This window comes from Pogona vitticeps, chromosome 1, assembly GCF_051106095.1.
Source record: "Pogona vitticeps strain Pit_001003342236 chromosome 1, PviZW2.1, whole genome shotgun sequence".
Classification (NCBI taxonomy): domain Eukaryota; kingdom Metazoa; phylum Chordata; class Lepidosauria; order Squamata; family Agamidae; genus Pogona; species Pogona vitticeps.
The window spans coordinates 235,551,702-235,572,044 of NC_135783.1; the positions used below are offsets into that span (position 1 = coordinate 235,551,702).

The 20,343-nt window shown below is 42.1% G+C and overlaps 1 protein-coding gene across 2 annotated transcripts in view; it reads right to left on the bottom strand.

The window, feature by feature from the left end:
* PTPN4 (protein tyrosine phosphatase non-receptor type 4) overlaps positions 1 to 20,343 on the bottom strand; it is a 149,968-nt gene that overhangs the window by 126,451 nt on the left and 3,174 nt on the right. The gene's annotated exons all lie outside the window — the stretch shown is intronic.

The window sequence follows — 20,343 nt, forward strand, 5'->3', positions numbered from 1 at the left end:
GGGGTGGAAAGTCTGTGCATCTTATGGAGCGAAGAAAACAGATTATATTTTCCTGTTTTCTTCTCCTAAAAAATCGGTGCGTCTTATGGAAAGGTGCGTCTTATAGAGCGAAAAATACGGTAGATAATCACCTGGCAGATATGCTTTGATTGTATTCCTGCATTGAGCAGGGGGTTCATGGCCTTGTAGGCCCCTTCCAATTTCACTTTTCTATGATTTCAACAGGAATAAAATAAGAGAATGCCCAAGGAGGTAATGTTTTAGAATCTATTCATCATCATATATTATCTAAGGCAGTCCAATAATTACCACAACATTAGCTTAAGGTTTGTTTTGATTTATTTATTGCTGTAATAAGGTCATACGACATTTCTAAAATTAAGAAGAGTTTGTGATGCAACCTGTGTATTTGGATTCAGAGAGAAGTGTATGCATGCATGCATCAAAAATAGCTTTTAGAAAAGGAGTTGGGAAAAGCCTACGACCACTAATAAAATGATAGACATTGAGAAATAGTAGTACCAGGAGATAAAGAAGCAAAATCAATAGAGAGGCAAAAGAAATTGTATGTATTATTTTGGTATATGTTATGGGAAACAGTCAAAAGGATTGTGAACATAGAATCCATAAGCACCTGTGTAAAAACAGTCATGTACTATTGGGAAAAAATTAGCTGTTATGTTAGAACATGAATACTAATTTACTCCTTCACCATTATATGACAAGGCTCATTATCATAAAATATTTCAGAGGAACTCATCATGCCACACACACACACACAGAGAGAGAGAGAGAGAGAGAGAGAGAGAGAGAGAGAGAGAGAGAGAGAGAGAGAGACAGCGAGAGAGACAGCGAGAGAGAGGGTGGGTACAAAGGAGCTGAAAGAAGTACACAATAGGACACAATTTCTCTTCCTATGAAAGCACTGTTTCAAAATACTAAATATTTATCAGTTGTTAGAAAGATGTCATCCACAAATTATTGAATGCATGGATTTGTTTCCCTTGATAAGTTCTCCTAATAATGCTCCAGCAGGAATACAAAATTCTGAGGTATTCACATTGGCCAATTAAAAGTACAGTGGAACCTCTAGTTATGAACGTCCCTACCTACGAACAATCCAATCTACAAACAGCTCGAGCCGCAAAATTTTGCTTCTAGTTGCAGCCGGAGCGTCAAGAAACAAATGAAAAAGGAAAGGAAAAACGGCAGGAAATTCAAACTGTTGGTGGCAAAGAAGCTGTTTCTTTGTAGCTCTTTCACCCCAACGGTTAGGAAAAGGGAGACTCAGCCTCCTGGGCTTCCAGCGCTGCTGCTACCGCCATCTGGAGGTGAGCCACCAGACCATCCTGGCTGGGCTCAGCCTCTTGGGCTTCTAGTGCCGCCACCACAGGCTTTCCTGGGGTTCACCCCAATCGCCACCTTTCTCTGCCACAGCGCAGCTTCTCCACCACCATGGAAGGCTTTCCCAGGGTTCGCTGCAAGCGCCGCCTTTCTATGCTGCCATTCACTTCCGGACCAGGGCTTCCACGCCGCCAACACAGGCTTTCCTGGGGTGGTAGACCGACCCTACCAGGGGAAGCCCTGCTAAAGCCTGCGGCAGCGATAGAGGAGCTTTGGCCCGGCAGTTGAAGCGGTGGAGGTAAGGTGCTGCTTTTTAAAAACTGTTTTGGGTGGCTTTTGCAGGGTGAGATTGGGCTGGTGGGGTTATGTTTCTTTTTGTTTGTTTTTTGCAGCCCAGAGGCTTGCAGTGGGTTTTTTGGGGGGGGGTATTTTTTCTTCAGCCGGAACGGATTAATCAGTTTTCAATGCATTCCTATGGGAAATGGTGCTTCTACTTACGAATGTTTTAACTAACAAACGTTTTTCGGAACGGATTAAGTTCATAAGTAGAGGTACCACTGTAAATGATACAAATGGCAAAAAACAGGGGTTGTCACTTATCAGACTTAATAAAAACCAAGATTTTTAATTTAAATTATTATCAATAACAATAAAAACTAAATGGAAATAAAAAAGGAAAAAAAGACAAAAACATGGTGGCACCTTAAAGACTAATTTTTATACTGCTGAATAGCTCAGTGATTTAGGCTAGAGAGCCAGAGGCTGGGAATTCAATTCTGCACTGGACCTTCTTGACGGGCTGGACTCAATGATCCACAGGGTCCCTTATAGCTCTGCCGCTCTAATATCACTATTTTTTTTAATGTGAGCTTTCATGGACAAGTCCACATTATCAGACAAAAGAGAATATGTCTGATGAAGTGGACTTGTCCACAAAAGCTCACATTAAAAAAATACAGTGGCGCCTCGCATTACGATGTTAATTCGTTCCAGCGAAATTGCTGTAGAACGAAAACATCATAAAGCGATTTTTAAAAGCCTATAGGAACACATTAAAACCCGATTAATGCATTCCTATGGGCTTCAAACTCACCGTCCAGCAAAGATCCTCCATAGCGCGGCCATTCTCGCTGCCCGTGCAGCGAGGAATCCGTCCCAGAAAACAGCGGGTGGCCATTTTTTTAAACCCGGTGGCCATTTTGAAACCGCTGATCAGCTGTGTGAAAATCTTCGTTTTGCGATAATCGGTTAGTGAAGCAGGTCATCGCAAAGCGGAAAAAAACGATAGGAAACATCGTTTTGCGATCCCAAAAACTTTTTCATTATGCGATTTCTTCATTAAACGAAGCGCTCATCTTGCGAGGCACCACTGTACAAACGTTATTTAAATCAAATGTTAAATTGGCTGTTAAAATGATTTTTTCTTTAAAACTGTATACAAAGATAATTTTAATAAAATGTTTTATAGGTTAAAGGTTTCAACCAACCTTCAGAACATGGCCAAAGAGCCCGAAAAACCCACAACAACCAACAGAACTTCTGTTTATTTTAATTAACTTTTTAAAAAATCAGACGACACTGAACAAAAGCCAGATTTCAAGACAAAGCTGCCTTCTTATCAAGGGGCAAAGCACTGAAATAATGCAAGATAAATTAAAATTTCTTCTGAGGACAGGAACTCACAGCGAAAATTTGTGTGTTGCTGATCTCAGCTACCATGCATGCTGTCAAAGGTCACGTTCTATTATTAAACCACACTGCAAACACTGCTGTATAGCCATTTACATTTGCCAGTTTTGTAAATACTTTTATGATCATCTTTATTTTGTCAATTGTTACCTGTAAATATTATCAAACTGAAGAAAATTAATTTAAGGCATATTTTGCAGGTGTAAATATAAGATTTAATACTATTTTTATTATAATTATTGCTGCCACTTCTGTTGCATTATACTTTTTGCACTATTACTAGATTGCTTAATATCTGCACTTCGAGTAAACATTCAATCTAGATATTCGAGAAACAGAAACAGGTGTTTCTATAGTAAGTTACTGTGGCGTCCACCTTCGTGCCCCTTTTGCTTGACCTTCAAGCCTCAGAGCACACGAAGGTAAACACTCTCTTCTTTCACTGCTGCCACCAGGCGATCTCTAAATCACCAGTACTTCAGAAAGATTCAGGTCCACACTTCAAGTTCCTTTAAATAAAACTTTGATTTATTAATTACAGAGCTTGATTTATGAATATCTTCAGTAGCTAATCACACCTCAGAATTTCCCAAACTACACACTCTATTACTTTCTCTGACTTTTCTCTCTACTGTCTGACTCTTACTCATACTGACTGACTCAGACTCCGCCTCTTATAGCATCTCTCCTGGCTCCGCCTCTCAGCAACATTAATATGCATGAACTATTCCATTACATAACATGAACCATTACATAATATAACATGAACCATAGACTAATAAATGGAGAACGCTACAGTTACTATTTAGTAAAACTTCTTCTGCCCCATACATAATTTACCCATTAAAGCTTATTATTATTATTTTGTACAATTATATTACAGTCATGCCCCACTTAATGATTGCCTTGTTTAACAAGGAAATCGCTTTATGATGAGGTTTTTGCAATGGCAATTGCAATCGCAAAACAATGGTCTAAATGCTTCGGGAACCGATTTTTGCTTTAGGACAATCAAAAACAGCTGATCGTTGGGTTTCAAAATGGCCTCCGGCTGAAAAAATGCCCCCCCCCGCTGTGCTTAGGGATGGATGCCTTGCTGCACAGGCACTGAAAATGGCCGCCCCTATGGAGGACCGTCACTGGACAGTGAGTTTTCAGCCCACTGGAACGCATTAACTGGGTTTTAATGCGTTTCAATGGGCTTTTTTATTTCGTTTGACGATGTTTGCGCTCTACAGCGACTTTGCTGGAACGAATTAACATTGTCAAGGAAGGCACCACTGTACTGGGTACCCAAGCTGCAACATAAAACTGGGACTGCAACTTATCTACGCCATCCTTGCTCTTCCACTGAATTGAGCACTTTCATTTCCTTCCTACCTTTGAGCTTCTGAAAAACTCACACATTCATCAGTGCCTAAGCTGTGAGGCAGAACGTTCAAGGATACAAGGGAAAGCAGAACAATGGAATTAAAATACAGCAGTGCCTCACAAGACAAATGCCTTGCAGGACAAAAAACCAGCAAATCAAATGCTCCTATGGCCATGCTTCGCAAGAAGAATGTTTTCTGTTTCTTGTTCCTGCCTCATGTTTGCTGATTTTTAAATGTTTTTCTATGACGTTTAAAAAGTTAAAAAATTTTGATTGAAATTTTTTAAATCATCTGCACAATATGTATGGCTTTAAAGAGCACTTAATTAAACCCTTTGTAAACCAAATTTCACTTTGTTCTGACTTTTTTTATCCATAGGAACAGATTAATTAGATTTCAATGCATTCCTAAGGGAAAACACGTTTTGCAAGATGAATTTTTCACAAGACAACATTAACCGCGGAACGAATTAAATTTGTCTTAAGAGGCACCACTGTACTCTCTTTCATCAAGGCTCTCCTGCAATACCATCTATTTTCAGTTAAAAACTTAGGACAAGTTCAAGCGCAGCTGTGGCTTTCTTACAATATAAACAGACACTGAACAGAAATGCTAAGTGCTTGTTCCTGATTTTGTTCCTCTAAAGCCATCAATTTCTATCATTCAAAGTCTGATAGAAACCATTTATTTTTATCCACATACTTTAGGCTATGGATGTTTCATTCCCATGCACACTGGAAACTGCCAGTGCTTCAGTTACCATCCAACTTTATTATGTAAGCCTATATTTCACCTTATCATAAACAATCACAGGAAGTGAATTTTCTCTACAGAAAATTGTTGAATTCTTGTCATGTTTCATTCCTACTTTGGTCTTATGATCTGTATATAGAATCATATCCCATTTTCCATTCATATGGCTAATGACCAAAAACTTTCAGTACAGAAAATACATTAAAGCCCTGATATATTTCTTATAATTGTAACTTAAAATACATGTTTAGTGGTAGCAATGGAATGGTGGTGGTGATGAAATGTTGTTGTTTATTTACATTTCTATCCTTCCAAAGAGTAGAACTACTGTTTATGCGGAATTATCATCCTACTAAATACTTCATTTTCTTCCAGTTGACAGTTGTATATGGATAATTTCCACTGACAGCTCTTTATTGGCTCCTGGACGTTTCCTCTGCCCTGATTTCAGAGAGTCACAGCCCCCTTCCAAGGTTCCCAACTAAGGCGCACATCTCCGTGTGCATGCACCACTCCACCTTCCTTCGCTCTGCTGTACTCCCCTAAATTTTGCAGCCAGGGAAGTCTGTAACTCGAAAAGTCTGTAAGTGGAGCCGTCTGTAAGTCGAGGGTCCACTGTATCTGACCCCACTCTGGATCTCACAAATCAAGCTTACAATGTCACTTAAATGTTGGATAGAGTGTAAATATAAGAAATCATTTCAATATCTCCGATAGTGTTGCAAAATAAGATGAGTTTCTGGAAGGAATAAAGGAAGTTATATGAAATAAAAAATAAAGAAATATATAAATAAGTAGATTAATAAATCCCCAGAACTTCTTACCTTTTTATACTCCTTCATAGATTGCTGCCTTGTCATGGCGGAGGGGCTTGAGTAATTCAGAGAAGCTATGGGCCATGCCGTGCAGGGACACCCAAGACGGACAGGTCACAGTGGAGAGTTCTGACTAAACACGATCCACCTGGAGCAGGAATTGGCAAGCCACTCCAGAATCTTTGCCAAGAAAACCCCATGAACAGAAACAAACGGCTAAAAGATATGATGCTGGAAGATGAGCCCCTCAGGTTGGAAGGCGTCCAACATGCTACTGAGGAAGAGCGGAGGACAAGTACAAGTAGCAACATAGCTAATGAAGTAGTTGGGCCAAAGCCGAAAGGACGCTCAGCTGCGGACGTGCCTGGAAGTGAAAGGAAAGTCCGATGCTGCAAAGAAAAATACTGCATAGGAATCTGGAATGTAAGATCTATGAACCTTGGGAAGTTGGATGTGATCAAACTGGAGATGGCAAGAACAAACATTGACATCCTGGTGTCAGTGAACTAAAATGGATGAGAAAGGGCGACCTCGATATTTCGCGGAACGCCTACTCCCACCAAGGTCTACCCATATCACCCACGTGAGTCAGGAGGTGAGGCTGAGGAGCCCGATGCCGAGAAAGGCCTGGAAGGAAAAAACTAGAAATCGGGCCTTCTCGGCGGTGGCTCCTCGCCTCTGGAACAATCTCCCTCCGGTGATGCGTGCGGCCCCTTCGCTGGGTATCTTCAAACACCAACTGAAAACATGGATGTCTGTACAGGCCTTCCCTCCAGTTAATCCTTGATTACCTCTTCCTTCTTTTCTTTTGCCATCTTCAACAATCTATTAATTTATTAACGGATGTTATAATTTCTTGTGTATATTTGTATGTTTTTATTTATGCATCTGGAAGCCGCCTAGAGTGGTCACAAGACCAGATGAGCGGGGGTATAAATAAATAAATAAATAAATAAATAAATAAATAAATAAATAAATAAATAAATAAATAAATAAATAAATAAATAAATAAATAAATAAATTCAATTCAGACGATTATCATATCTACTATTGTGGGCAAGAATCCCGTAGAAGGAATGGAGTAACCCTCATAGTCAACAAAAGAGTGGGAAAAGCTGTAATGGGACACAATCTCAAAAATGAGAGAATGATTACAATACGAATCCAAGGCAGACCTTTCAACATCACAGTCATCCAAGTTTATGCACCAACCACCGATGCAGAAGAGACTCACTTTGACCAATTCTATGAAGATTTACAACACCTTCTAGAACTGACACCAAAGAAAGATGTACTTCTCATTAAAAGGGACTGGAATGCTAAATTAGGGAGCCAAGAGATAAAAGGAACAACAGGGAGGTTTGGCTTTGGAGTTCAAAATGAAGCAGGGCAAAGGCTAGCAGAGTTTTGTGCAAGAGAACAAGCTGATCATCACAAACACTCTTTTCCAACAACACAAGAGGCGACTCCACACATGGACATCACCAGATGGGCAATACCGAAATCAGATTGATTATGTTCTGTCCATTACAAATCTGTCCATTTTGAAGGAAATCAACCCTGAGTGCTCACTGGAAGGAGAGATCCTAAAGCTGACGCTCCAATACTTTGGCCATCTCATAAGAAGAGAAAGCTCCCTGGAAAAAACCCTGATGTTGGGAAAGTGTGAAGGCAAGAGAAGACGGGGACAACAGAGAATGAGATGGTTGGACAGTGTCACTGAAGCTACGAACATGAATTTGACCCAACTCCGGGAGGCAGTGGAAGACAGGAGAGCCTGGCGTACCCTGGTCCATGGGGTCATGAAGAGTCGGACACGACTTAACGACAAACAACAACAAAGTGCTCTTGTTTCAAGGTGCAATAAGCAGAAATTATTCACAGGGTACCAAAGCTTCTTCATATGCAGGTGCTAATATATACACACAGACTGACAGGAACAATTAGTGCAAATTAACATAACACAATTTTTAAACTCTCAGGTATAGTTGTGAGTATTTTATACTACTTAGACAAGCATCAATAATAAATACTTTTTAATGACAGTGGATATAATTCAAATCAAACTGATTTAACTCATGATTTAAATTAGAAAAAAACATTTTTGATTATTTAAACCAATTTGATTTTAAAAGTCACTGATTTTTATGCAAACGCAAAGTGTGTGTGTTGCTTATATAGCGCCCCATAGCACTTCAAGCACTCTCTGGGCAGTTTTTATTCACCCTGTTCTCAGTGAATCAGACAACAGGGAACAGTCAAATTAATGAGCAATACAATAATGGTATATTTCTAATAATAATGTGATTAAAGAAACCTGCTTTCTCCTACCACTATGCCCAGAAGGTTTACAGTGAGAAATAAATAAAAGATGCAACTAAACAGCCAATATAATTACTCTGCACTTCCTAAAAGAAACAGGACAAAATGAACAATACTAAAGCCTAGAAACAACACTCATTTCTCAGGAAAATCAGCTGGAGATTAGAAAGTGCAGTCCTATATGTGTCTCTCCAGTGATACACATTTGCAATGCAATACATATCTATCCAGAAGTTAGTCCCGCTGATTTTAATGTACAGTAGTGCCTCGCTTAACGGGTGCCCCATTTAACAACGAAATCGCATAGCGACGAAGATTTTGCGATCACTTTTGCAATCGCATGTTTTGAATGGGAAAAAATCGCCTTGCGATGATCGGTAACCTGTTTCGCTTACCGATTATCACATAGCGATGATTTTCCAACAGCTCTTTGGCACTTCCAAAATGGCCACCGGGTAAAAAAAATGGCCGCCCGCTGTGTTTAGGGATGGATTCCTCGCTTACCGGGCAGTGAAAATGGCCGCCGTATGGAGGATTTTCACTTTAAGGTGAGTTTTAAACCAATAGGAACGCATTGAAGGGGTTTCAATGCATTCCTATGGGCTTTTTAATATCGCATAGCGACAAAATCGCTTTGCAGCGATTTTTGCTGCACAGATTATCGTCGCTATGCGAGGCACCACTGTAGCTTATGTTTCAACACATACAACTGCACAAACTATAACAAAGCAATTATAATTACTAACATAAGCACTATGCCTTCTTTCTAACTTCTAGGTATTCATAAATTTGCTTTGAAAAGTATTTTACATTGTACTGGTTATTCAAGAAAGAATTATATTAAAATTTAAACAAAACTTTGTGGTTGTTTTGGGTTTTTCGGGCTCTTTGGCTGTGTTCTGAAGGTTGTTGTTCCTAACGTTTCGCCAGTCTCTGTGGCTGGCATCTTCAGAGGACAGCACAGAGGACCCACAACAACCATTAAATCCCAGCCGTGAAAGCCTTTGTGAAAAAAACAAAACAAAACTTTCCTTGTGAATTAGGAGTACAACTGATCTTTATAACAGAGAAGGGTTCACTGAAAACCAAAACTTAGAAAGTTAACCACCTGTTCCCCTAACTAAGTGATGTGTTAAAAGAAATTAGTAACCTAATTTTATCTGCTCATCAACAAATTTTAACAATAATCTTGTGTGCTGACACAATAAAGATGTACTATAAAAAACTGTGATATAGTACATCAGCTAAGGTGGCAAGGCAGGTCAAAAAGAAAAGCAAATTATGGGCAACAAGATGCTGAAAGATGCTCCTCCTAGACTGAAAAAATTGCAATTTGATAAAGTGTTCTACAGAATTAGCAACCATGCTAACATTAGAGTGAGCACACAGTCTCCACGAACAATAGTAACTCTCATACCAATTTCAGCTATTAGGTAAAGGTTCCCCTTGACAATTTTTGTCCAGTCGTGTTCGACTCTAGGGGGCGGTGCTTATCCCTGTTTCCAAGCCATAGAGCCAGCGTTTTCCGCGAAGACAATCTTCCGTGGTCACATGGCCAGTGCGACTTAGACACGGAACGCTGTTACCTTCCCACCGAGGTGGTCCCTATTGATCTACTTGCATTTGCATGCTTTCGAACCGCTAGGTTGGCGGGAGCTGGGACAAGCGACGGGCGCTCACTCTGTTGCGTGGATTCCATCTTACAACTGCTGGTCTTCTGACCCTGCAGCACAGGCTTCTGCAGTTTAGCCCGCAGCGCCACCCCGTCCCTGGGTCGTTCATTTGAGCTATTAAGAATCATCAAATAGATTTTTGAAATCTAAACCAGTGAATCCCAACCTTAGACTCCATTTGTTCTTCAACTAAAACTCCCAAAAGCCTTCACCATTATCTGTGCTTGACAGCATTTCTGGGAATTGTAGTCCCAGCCCATCAGGGAACCCAAGGTTGGGAACCACTGGTCTATGGCATCTACATAGACCTCTTCCCTAGACTTGTAACTACAGCTAATCCAACAGAAACCTCCTCCTGAGGAGATAGTTTGGGGTGGGTAAACTGTCTCAACAAATATTGCTGCACTGCAATTTCCAGCATTTCTCACCACCCAGCTATGTTGACTGGAGCTATTGAAACATCAAGCCAAAACAATCTAGAACAGAGGTTTCCAAGGAAGAACACAGGCAGGAGGGACATTTTGCCAGTTAAAGGTTTCCTGCTTCTGTCCCATGGCTCCTTCAGCTCACGTATTAATCTCTCAATCTCATGGAGTGCAAATGCTGTGAGCCCCATGACAGAAGCAGGAACTCCTTAATTACTGAGGTGGCTGACCTGTCGGTATGAAATGGAAGCAAATTAAGAATGTTGCATAAATAGTTAAAATGGGAATTAACAACCTAGCACAACTTATCAACAAGAATTATTATTTCAAATCCTTTGATGGCATTAAGGTAGATTGGAAACTCTTCCCAAATACCTTTCACCAGTATCTAAAATCAAAATTCTATTCAACAAATAGATTTGGCCCAAATGCCCGATCATCCAAAGAAACCAAGAGGTACTATAGTCCAATTTAGTCACACAATGGAAACACTCCCTAAAGCACACAGATCTTGGTATTCCAAGGCTACCATATTTGCCGGCGTGCAAGACGACAGGGCATATAAGACGACCCCACAACATTTCCACTCAAAATATAGAGTGGACGGCTCTGCTGTGGCACCAGTGGCAAGGCCCCAGGAGGCTCAGCTGGCAACGAGGCCTGAGGGAAATGGGAAGCAACCGGGTGGGCGACGGCAGCGGAGGAGGAGGAGGAGGAGGAGGGGAAGCTCTCCAGCAGCAGGCGGGCAGCTGGCTCAGCCAGTGACGAGGCCCAAGGAAGAGGGGAAGCGGCAGGGTGGGCAATGGCAGCGGAGGAGGGGAAGCTCTCCGGTGGTGGGTGGGCGAGCGGGCAGCTGGCTCAGCGGTGCAGGGCGGCGGGGGCCCGGCGGAGGGCTCTGGCTGCTCAGGCATGGTCGGCTTTGCTTCCCTCCCTCCGTCCGGACCGCCTGCCTGCCTGCCTTCCTCCCCGACCAGCGCAGCCCCACGTCACTCACTCAATGGCGGCGGTGGCTCCTTCCTGGCCCAACTGAAGTGCACCCAGTGTATAAGACGAACCCCCCCCTTGGAGGCATGTTTTTTGGGCCAAAAAAGTCATCTTATACGCCGGCAAATACGGTAAGTTAGATCCTGCAACAGATGAACTATGTACTAACTGGGGTGCTGAACTGAGAGTGTGTCTTATACACTACCTATTGGAACTGTATTCTTGAAAAGATTAAAATATATTTTAACTCTTTCCCAGACCTGTGACTATAGCTAATCCCACAGAAAATTATTCTGAACATATACAGGACAGAGAGATTCTATCAACTGGACATGTAAAACATAACAATTGCTGGAGATGATCCAAACCAGAGTGGATAAAAATCAATGATTTAAAAAGAAATCAATTTAAATCATGATTTAAATTTTAAAAATGATTTTGATTTAAATTGTCCAAAAACCTCAAATTTTTAAAATTTAATTTTAATTTAAATTGTAATTTAAATCAATTTGATTTAAATCAAATCCACCCTGCTCCAAATAAGGAGGAACTTAACCCACATGCTGTTGTCATTACTAGTCATTGTTCCCTTTTGGCAGCAAAAAGCAATAAAGTGAATTAACTTTGTACTTGAAACAGCTCTGGCCACAATTTACTGCTAAGATAACTGTCATGAAAATGGAAGAACACAAGGATGGGCAAAAAAATACCAAAATATATGGCTCATTGCCCTAGAAATGTTTGGCCACTGACCTAGATATACATGGGACTGTGAATGCTATTAGACTGATGTCAACTTCCATCTCCCCTCCCCCATTTATTTCCCTCTCCCTTCCCTGCATTTATTATGTGTATTAGCCCCTATGGCTTGTGAGCAGGAATGACTAGAGGACAGAATAGCTGTTTAAAAACATTAAGAAAATGTTTGTAAAACTAAGAATGAGGTCCAAATTTTCATTTGGAAAATCAAACTGTAATTTTATGAATGGGTTGGGTAATGAAATCAAAAAGTCACAGTAACTCTTTGTCAGTGATGCCTATATATATATTTATCCAACAAATGGTGATGTAGGAGATAAACAGAAAGATTTATTTTCTCCCTTTCTCACAGTGCAAAGATGGAGAAGAGAGTCAATCATATATTGGTTCATGCTGTCTGACTGCTGCTGCTTGCTACAGAAACAGATGGACAACTCTCTGGTCTATTATTTACTGCAGTCCTTCCCAAGCTAGGGGAGGAAGGCATTCCTCCAATATATTGCCAGAGTTTAGGATTTAACAATAACAATGTTGTGCTTAGTTTTCATTTTAACATTTCTTTCCTTAGGATTTTGCATGAATATTTAATTTTAAATTAAGAATGGAATGTGTCATTAAAAGAGAGCTGAATGATGACAAAGGAAAGGTGATGAATGCTTTTAGAGGCATTCTGAAAAATCAAGGATGGGCATGACGATGAAAAGCTTGGGAACCACTGATTTAGTCTGACATGCTTATCCTGCAAGACCCGACACACTAGCTTGTTTCTCCATGAAGTCAGGCAAAGCATCCTCCAGACAAACTCTAGATTCTTTTCCTAGCTTGCTGAGACAGAAACAGATCAGAACACTAACTCTGGCTCGGCCCATGCATCATATTAAGCAAATTGAAGTCAACACTTTGCTTAGCCGCTCCAGTGGCAAATGGGAGCTAACATATTGACTTATGGTAAGCCACCACATGAAACTTTGGTTTACTGTCATGATTGATAGTGATATAGTGCAGCCAGGCCTCACGGGATTGATATCCCAAGACTTTCTGATTATCAGGGACTATGACATGATTTGTTGCCCCATCAGGGTTCCTTTTCCATCAGAGTTTAATTGTAATCTTCAAAGTAGCTGAGAATGAAATTGATTTTCTCAAGAACCGTGCATTGTTGCAAGCTATCTCTATTGCAATACAAAGCATCTGATGTGGTTTGGGTATTGAATGGGCATTAAGGGGCATTAACCTTATCAGCTACTGAGGGGCATCAACAGCCAAGAGCTATTTCCTCCAAGTTCTGTTTACAGATTTCCTGGAAGCACTGTGGAAAATAAGATGTTACACTACATGGATTTTTGCAGCTCATCTAGGTTCTTACAATGAAAAAGTAAGTCCTTGTATGTATTAATATCTTCAACGAAATGTTGATCTAATAATTGACTGAAATCCTGCTATGCAACTTTATAGCATGCAACAAGGATGAAATATAAAAAGCAAGACACCTGCATGTTTGAGCAAAAATCTCTTTCTACACTGACAAGTTTGAGCTTTATGTAGTTCATCTAACATTTGGGTGCCTAGATCAGCCATTCTCAACCTTTTTTTCAGTCATGGTCATCAACACAATATGAAAGAAATATAGGCCAAAATAGGATTATGTAATTGCACAATGAACATTATAAGGTGGTGTGCAAAGAATTATTTCAACCAGTGGCCCCTTTTAAATGTACAAGGGCCTCCTGCACACCATATGGCCTGCTCTGAGAATGACTGGTCTAGATTAGACATGGGCATTGGTGAATGGGACTGGCCCATTCCTTCCCCCAAGAAGCAGCCAGTCCACTCACCATTTGCCACATGGCGATCAGCTTCATCACTGTCATGCCAATCATGGAAGAAGCCCAGATGGCTCTTCCCTGCCTCCCTGCATGGCCAATCAATCATTGGCTGAGTGGGGAGACTCCTTCTCCCACCTGTGCATAGAAGCGGTTGACTGCAGGGGGAGGCAGGGGACAGTTGGACAGGCTTCTGTGGTGCCATGATTTGTATTCATATCCCCAAGGATACGAATACGTCATGTCTAGGCTAGATTCTAAATATTTAACATGTGACTGCCTAAGGAAGAAAAAGTAGCTTTAAAAACGGTCGGCCCAGTGGGATTTGCATTTCCCCAACTCTCTTCTGCCAAGACAGTGAGAAATCAGACTCCTACTTATCTAAGAAGAGGATAAAGCATCTGTAGAAATTATGGATACCACTAGATGCAACTTCTGCTCTGCTGCATATTCCCTCAAATGGAAAAAAGGTCACCTACTTCTCATTAATATATATATACAGTGGTGCCTCGCATAGCGATCGCTCTGTTTATCGACGAAATCGCTTAGCGACACATTTTTTGCAATCGCAAAAGTGATCGCTTTGCGATGGTCCCTATGGGGTTTTTTCGCTTTGCGATGATTGTGGGGAAGTGATCATGGCAAAGTGACCCTTTTTTAACAGCTGATCGGCGGTTTCAAAATGGCTGCCCGCTGAGGGGGGAGGCAACGGCTGCTCCAGCCCCGGGCTCTCTCCCAAAGCGGGCGCCGCCATCGTGACACAGCCAGTCCCCACAAGGGAAGCCCCACAAGGGAAGCCCGACTCGTCTCCCCGCCGCCCTGCATGTGTGGGTCAGTGAGGTGGCACCCCCCTCATTCCCTCCGTCCCGCCCGCTCAGCCTGCTCGCTTCTCTTCCTCTCACCCGCCGCGGCCACTCGCTTGCATCAAGCCCGCTGAGGGGGGAGGCGGAGGCGGCTCTAGCCCCAGGCTCTCTCCTAAAGCGGGCAACGCCATCGTGGTACAGCCTCTTCCTGCCAGAGGAGGAGCCGTGGCCAAGTATCAACCAGGCGCTTTTGTCACCCGCTTGGCTCCAGCTCCCTATCCGCCCGCCCCCTGGCTCCCCACTACTTTTCCGGCCTCCCCCGCCCGAGAGCCGCCTCCAGGCCGCCGGGGGTGGGGAGGCGGGCAGCGAGGCAAGGCTTGGTCTGGTGTGGTGGAGAAAAAACAGAGCCTCGCCGGGGCCCCTGAAAAAGCACGAAGTCAAGCTTTATGGGGGGGCTCCGCAGGAGCTTCGGAAAGCCCTGGAGATCACCTCTCTGGCAAAAGGCAAAGAAGCCAAACCAGACAAGACCAAGCAACCCTGTGGCCCTTTAAAGACTGCCAATTATAGTTTCATGGGAGCTTTTTCATAGATCAAGTCTGCTTTGTCAGGCATAGGGGTGTCTCTTCCTGTAGGGCTTTGCTCTGTGTGTGTGTGTGTGTGTGTGTGTGTGTGTGTGTGTGTGTGTGTGTGTGTGTGTGTGTGTGTGTGTGTGTGTGTGTGTGTGTGTGTGTGTGTGTGTGTGTGTGTGTGTGTGTGTGTTCAGGTGCCACAGGGTTCTCCCTAGAAGCCAGCTGTGTTCCCCCGGGGCCTTGAAATCGCCCTATCGCTCAACCGTGAAACGGATTCCTCGCTTAAGAGGCACCAGAAATGGCGGCACTATGGAGGATCTTTGCTCAACTGTGAGTTTTAAGCCCATAGGAACGCATTAATTGGGTTTTAATGCATTTCTATGGGCTTTTTTATTTCGCTTAGCGATGTTTTCGTTTAGCAGCGATTTTTTAGGAACGAATTAACATCGCTAAGCAAGGCACCACTGTACTTGCAACAAATATCTCCCTAAAGGGTATACTCAGGATGAAGCAGTTTCCTATCATGCACATTTTCCACCAAATAACCATGTTGTCGTTTTAGCAGCAGCAAAAACAAAAGCATAGCAACACCTTTAAAACACATTTATTTCAGTGTGAGCTTTTCACATACTACAGTATATGTACCTGAAGCAGTGCATTGTAACTCACAAAAGTATACAGTGAATGCTTCTTAACAGAGCTGCTATTGTTTGCTTTTTATCTTTGCCCTTTATACAGTACACTCAGGAACAAGTAAGTGGAATGACTTAGCACCTCTTCAGGGTACAAGTTAGGGGGAAACTAGTGTGTTCTATGAAAATGGTAATTTATACAAATGTATATTTTATGTAAAAGATACAACTTTTTAGAAGGCCCAAGTAACTATGAATCACCTATCATGTTAATTGTACTACCAGCCATGTGCAAGTAGGATCATACACTACAATCCTATGCACAATTCACTAGAGAATAAGCCTCTTTGTACAAAGTGGGAATTACCGTATTTTTCGTACCATAAGATGCACTTTTTTCCCCACAAAACAGGGGGGGTGGAAAGTCTGTGCGTCTTATGGAGCGAAGAAAACAGATTATATTTTCCTGTTTTCTTCTCCTAAAAAATTGGTGCATCTTATGGAAAGGTGCGTCTTATGGAGCGAAAAATACGGTAATTGTTCTGCATAAGCTTTCACAGAACATTGGTTATAGTTATGGCAAAACAATTCTAGTGCACTTCATAGGTTCCCATGGATCAACAAAAAGAAAGAGCTGGCCTCTTCAAACATGGATCAAAGAAAATAAAGATTTGACCTCAAACATTTTGCTACAGGTAAACTTTATTAAGAGATTGGAAATACAGTAATTTAAAGTGCAGTTTAGATTCATGAGATGGAAGGTCCTTAATTCTGAGCATACTTGGTTTGGTGTAGAGTTATCAATATTTCCTATCCTAAGCATTTTGACAAAAGACTAAAATGCTCTTCATACCAAAACTTAGTTTCTGCTAATACTTCAAAATTAGTATCTCTTTCTGAAAGATAAAATGTTTGTTGATTAAAATTACTAAATAAAAGGAACTGATTGGAATACTTTAGTCATGAATTTATACTTGTGAATCTGAATTGTGCTGTTGTAACATTTTTCCAATGAAATATAAAGAAACATTTATGTGGCCCATATGCAAATCCAAAACAAGGCTAGGCTAGAATCCTGAAGAATTCATTAATAAGTTGGCCACTGCAGAGCTAGCAAGTAAGAGAGTTAGTGAACAAGACAAACATAACACCGTGAAAATCACCCAACTAAATTATGAAGCTGCAAGACTGGTAGTTAAATGAAAATACAGTTTGCATCTTCCAGTATCATATATTCATGCAGTACTAAGAGATGTTTTCACATTGGTCTTTTTCTGACCTTCAGACCTACTAATTATAAGCCTTCAGATTTTCTATGCTACCTATTGTCTGCAGCTATAACACTGTCCCACAGCAATGTACATTGTTGAACAAGCAAATCTTTCTTTGGAGGCTAACAACTGTTCTTTCTTCTTACACCACGTGCATTCTGATCCCATCACTACTTCTAAAAGGATGGAAAGCATCAGTTAGTTTCATTTTGCCTTTACACAAACTGTTGAAATCATTAAGTATAGATGTTATAAGTGGTCAAAAAGAAAAAGAAGAACAAATGATATAATGGAAAGATACTGGGACACAGAAACGTTATGTACAATATAAGAAGAATTTAGGCGATTATAGTGAATCTGGCTGTCCTCTAGATTATACTTGCTGACACTGTCATCACTGAAATATCTATGAGGCAAGTGATTCATTGATCACTTATAATAGGCTTTTACTGACTTCACAGCAAGTTAATCACTGTAGACACCTGGTCATGTGTGCAGGACAAAACCAGTATCTTGGTAGCTCCTAATGATTTTGAAGAAGCAGACCACCGAGTTGGGAATTTGACATGCCAGAAACACATTGTCAGTTATTCAATCAAATATTATGATTATGACACAACATCTTCAACTAATAGTGAAGTAATAGCAAAATGATAGTTAAACAGGGAATTCATCTCCCAACCCCAGGCTCCACAACTGGGTATCCAACTCAATGATCTATCCATGCAGGCAGTAAATTACATAGCATCTCAGTTAGATCTGTCAAGTAAAATCACGGTAGCTGCAGCAGTACTCAAATATGCAATGGCTGAAATCCTGTCACATAATTTTATAACACACAACAAGGATGATGTCATTAGCCACAACCATGCCACTGCCATTTGGAGCAATAAAAAGCTTCCTGGAACCCCCTTTCCCCAACATTTTTGGGTTCCCATTCATCTTGCTGCAGCCTTCAAGAGCCACAGGATAAGATAGGAAATGATTTAAAGCCAGAAAACCACTGCCGGTGATACGTATTTTTTGCAAACATATATTATACAAGTAAATGAGAAACAGGCAACGTCTGTCCCACTTTAGAGCAGCAGACCACAAGCTGGATCCAATAGGATCCATGCTTTCCAAAGGTACTTCTCCTGCTCCCTGTATATAGATAGTAGGCTGCTTTCTCTGCTTTGGCAAGACAGTCTTCGGGACATGCAGATCCTGCTGGACACACAGTTTCTAAAACTACTTATTCCTGCACAGACACAGGAAACAAATACATTACATGTTTAGAACCTAAGAACCAAAATATTGGATAAATTACATGAAGTTAAATCCATTGTTCCACAAGGAGACTTTTGCTCACACAAATCAATTGTCTGCCGTCCCTTTGCCCATTCATCTTACACCTCCAAATCTGCTCCAGAGGACTTCCCACAACAGTCCACACATTCTACATCAAACTGGGATTGTATGTTGGGGTGTCGAAAAAAGAGAATGAGCTGGAGCTACTAGCAACACCTATACCACTGGCAGGTAACATTGTTGGTTACAATGATGTATTGTGTTTCCCCCAAAATAAGACAGGGTCTTATATTAATTTTTGCTCCAAAAAACACATTAGGGCTTATTTTCAGGAGATGTTTTATTTTTTTTCTTATACAACAAACTAAATTTATCCAAATACAGTCTTTTGGTTGCCACTCAATGGTGAAGGGCAGGGTTTCACTTAACTGGGGCTTATTTTGGGGGTAGGGCTTATATTAAGAGCATCCTGAAAAATCGTACTAGGGCTTATTTTGAGGTTAGGTCTTATTTTCAGGGAAACAGGGTAGTTTGTGAAACACTTCTAATATTTTTCTGTATCTCAAGGTTGGACATGCAGAGTCAATGAGTCTTTGCATATTATGAACAGCATGTGTTCATAGCAGCACCTATTTCTTTCTCACAACCAAAACTAAGACATCAATAATACTGTCACCACTATTATGCTAGTGACCGAAAGAAACACTGAGCAGGGGCAAAATGCAATACTAGTTATTGGACATTCTGAAGCCTTTGTCAACTGCCTCAATTTTCTATGATTCATCCAAGCAGGCAGGCAGGCAGGCAAACAGATATAAGTCAGACATGCTAGCTTCAGGCATGCAGACATTCCTAAACTACCCCACAATCCTTTGCTGTGTGAGGGTTACCTATAACCTATTCTGACTTCCCACTTAACACGAATCGTAAAGTTTCACTGTTCCCATTCAAGAATGACCAAACCGTTCTACAACAAATGCTCAACTGGGGTGCTACAATTAATTCCAGATATACCCTACAGCAGGGGTCTCAAACATGCGGCTCGGGGGCCATTTGTGGCCCGTCAGACAATAGTTTGTGGCCCCTACCTTGCCTGCCCCCCCCCTGAAGTGCCCAAGCGTCCTCTGCTGTCAAGAATCAAAAAAAGCCTTGTCTCGCTTGCCGGCTCTTTCCCAAGACAGCGCCTCTTGCACCCTCCGGCTGGCAGGCTGCAGTTCCAGATGGAGAGTGCAAGAGGCGCTGTCTTGGGGGATAGCCGGCGACCGAGGCGTGCTGCTGGCCCTTTTCCCCGAGCCACCACCAAGCGGAGCTTGCTTTCAGCCCATCCTCAAAGAGCACCTCCAAGCCGCCAACAGCTGCTGCTGCCGCCTCTCCCAGGGAAGCGGCTCTCTGGCTCTCTTTCCCTCTCGGCACCCCCAGCACCAGCCCGGCGAATGGCCACCTCAGCGCCCAGCAGTGCTTCCTCCTCCTCCTCGTTCTGCTTCAGCCTCCTTAGTTCTGGAGGCTGCCTGGGCTCATCTCGCAAAGTTTGCTCCTCTGTCGTGGTAGGGGTAGCGGCTGCTGCTGAGTGGGGGCCCTCAGAGAAAGGTTTCCTGACCTCCGTGTGTGCGTGCCTGCATGCATGCACCTGTGGCAGGGGGCGCCCCATTCTCTTTAATTTCGCAGGTACCGGTGGGGGCTTGGTTGTGGCCGGCGACAAGGGCTCGCATGCCCCTCCTCCTCCTCCTCAGAGTCCCAGCCGGGCTAAGGAAACTCTTGGGCAGCTTCCTCGGGCTTTTGCTCCGCGTGGCAGAAAATCTGATGTGGCCCGGCCTCACT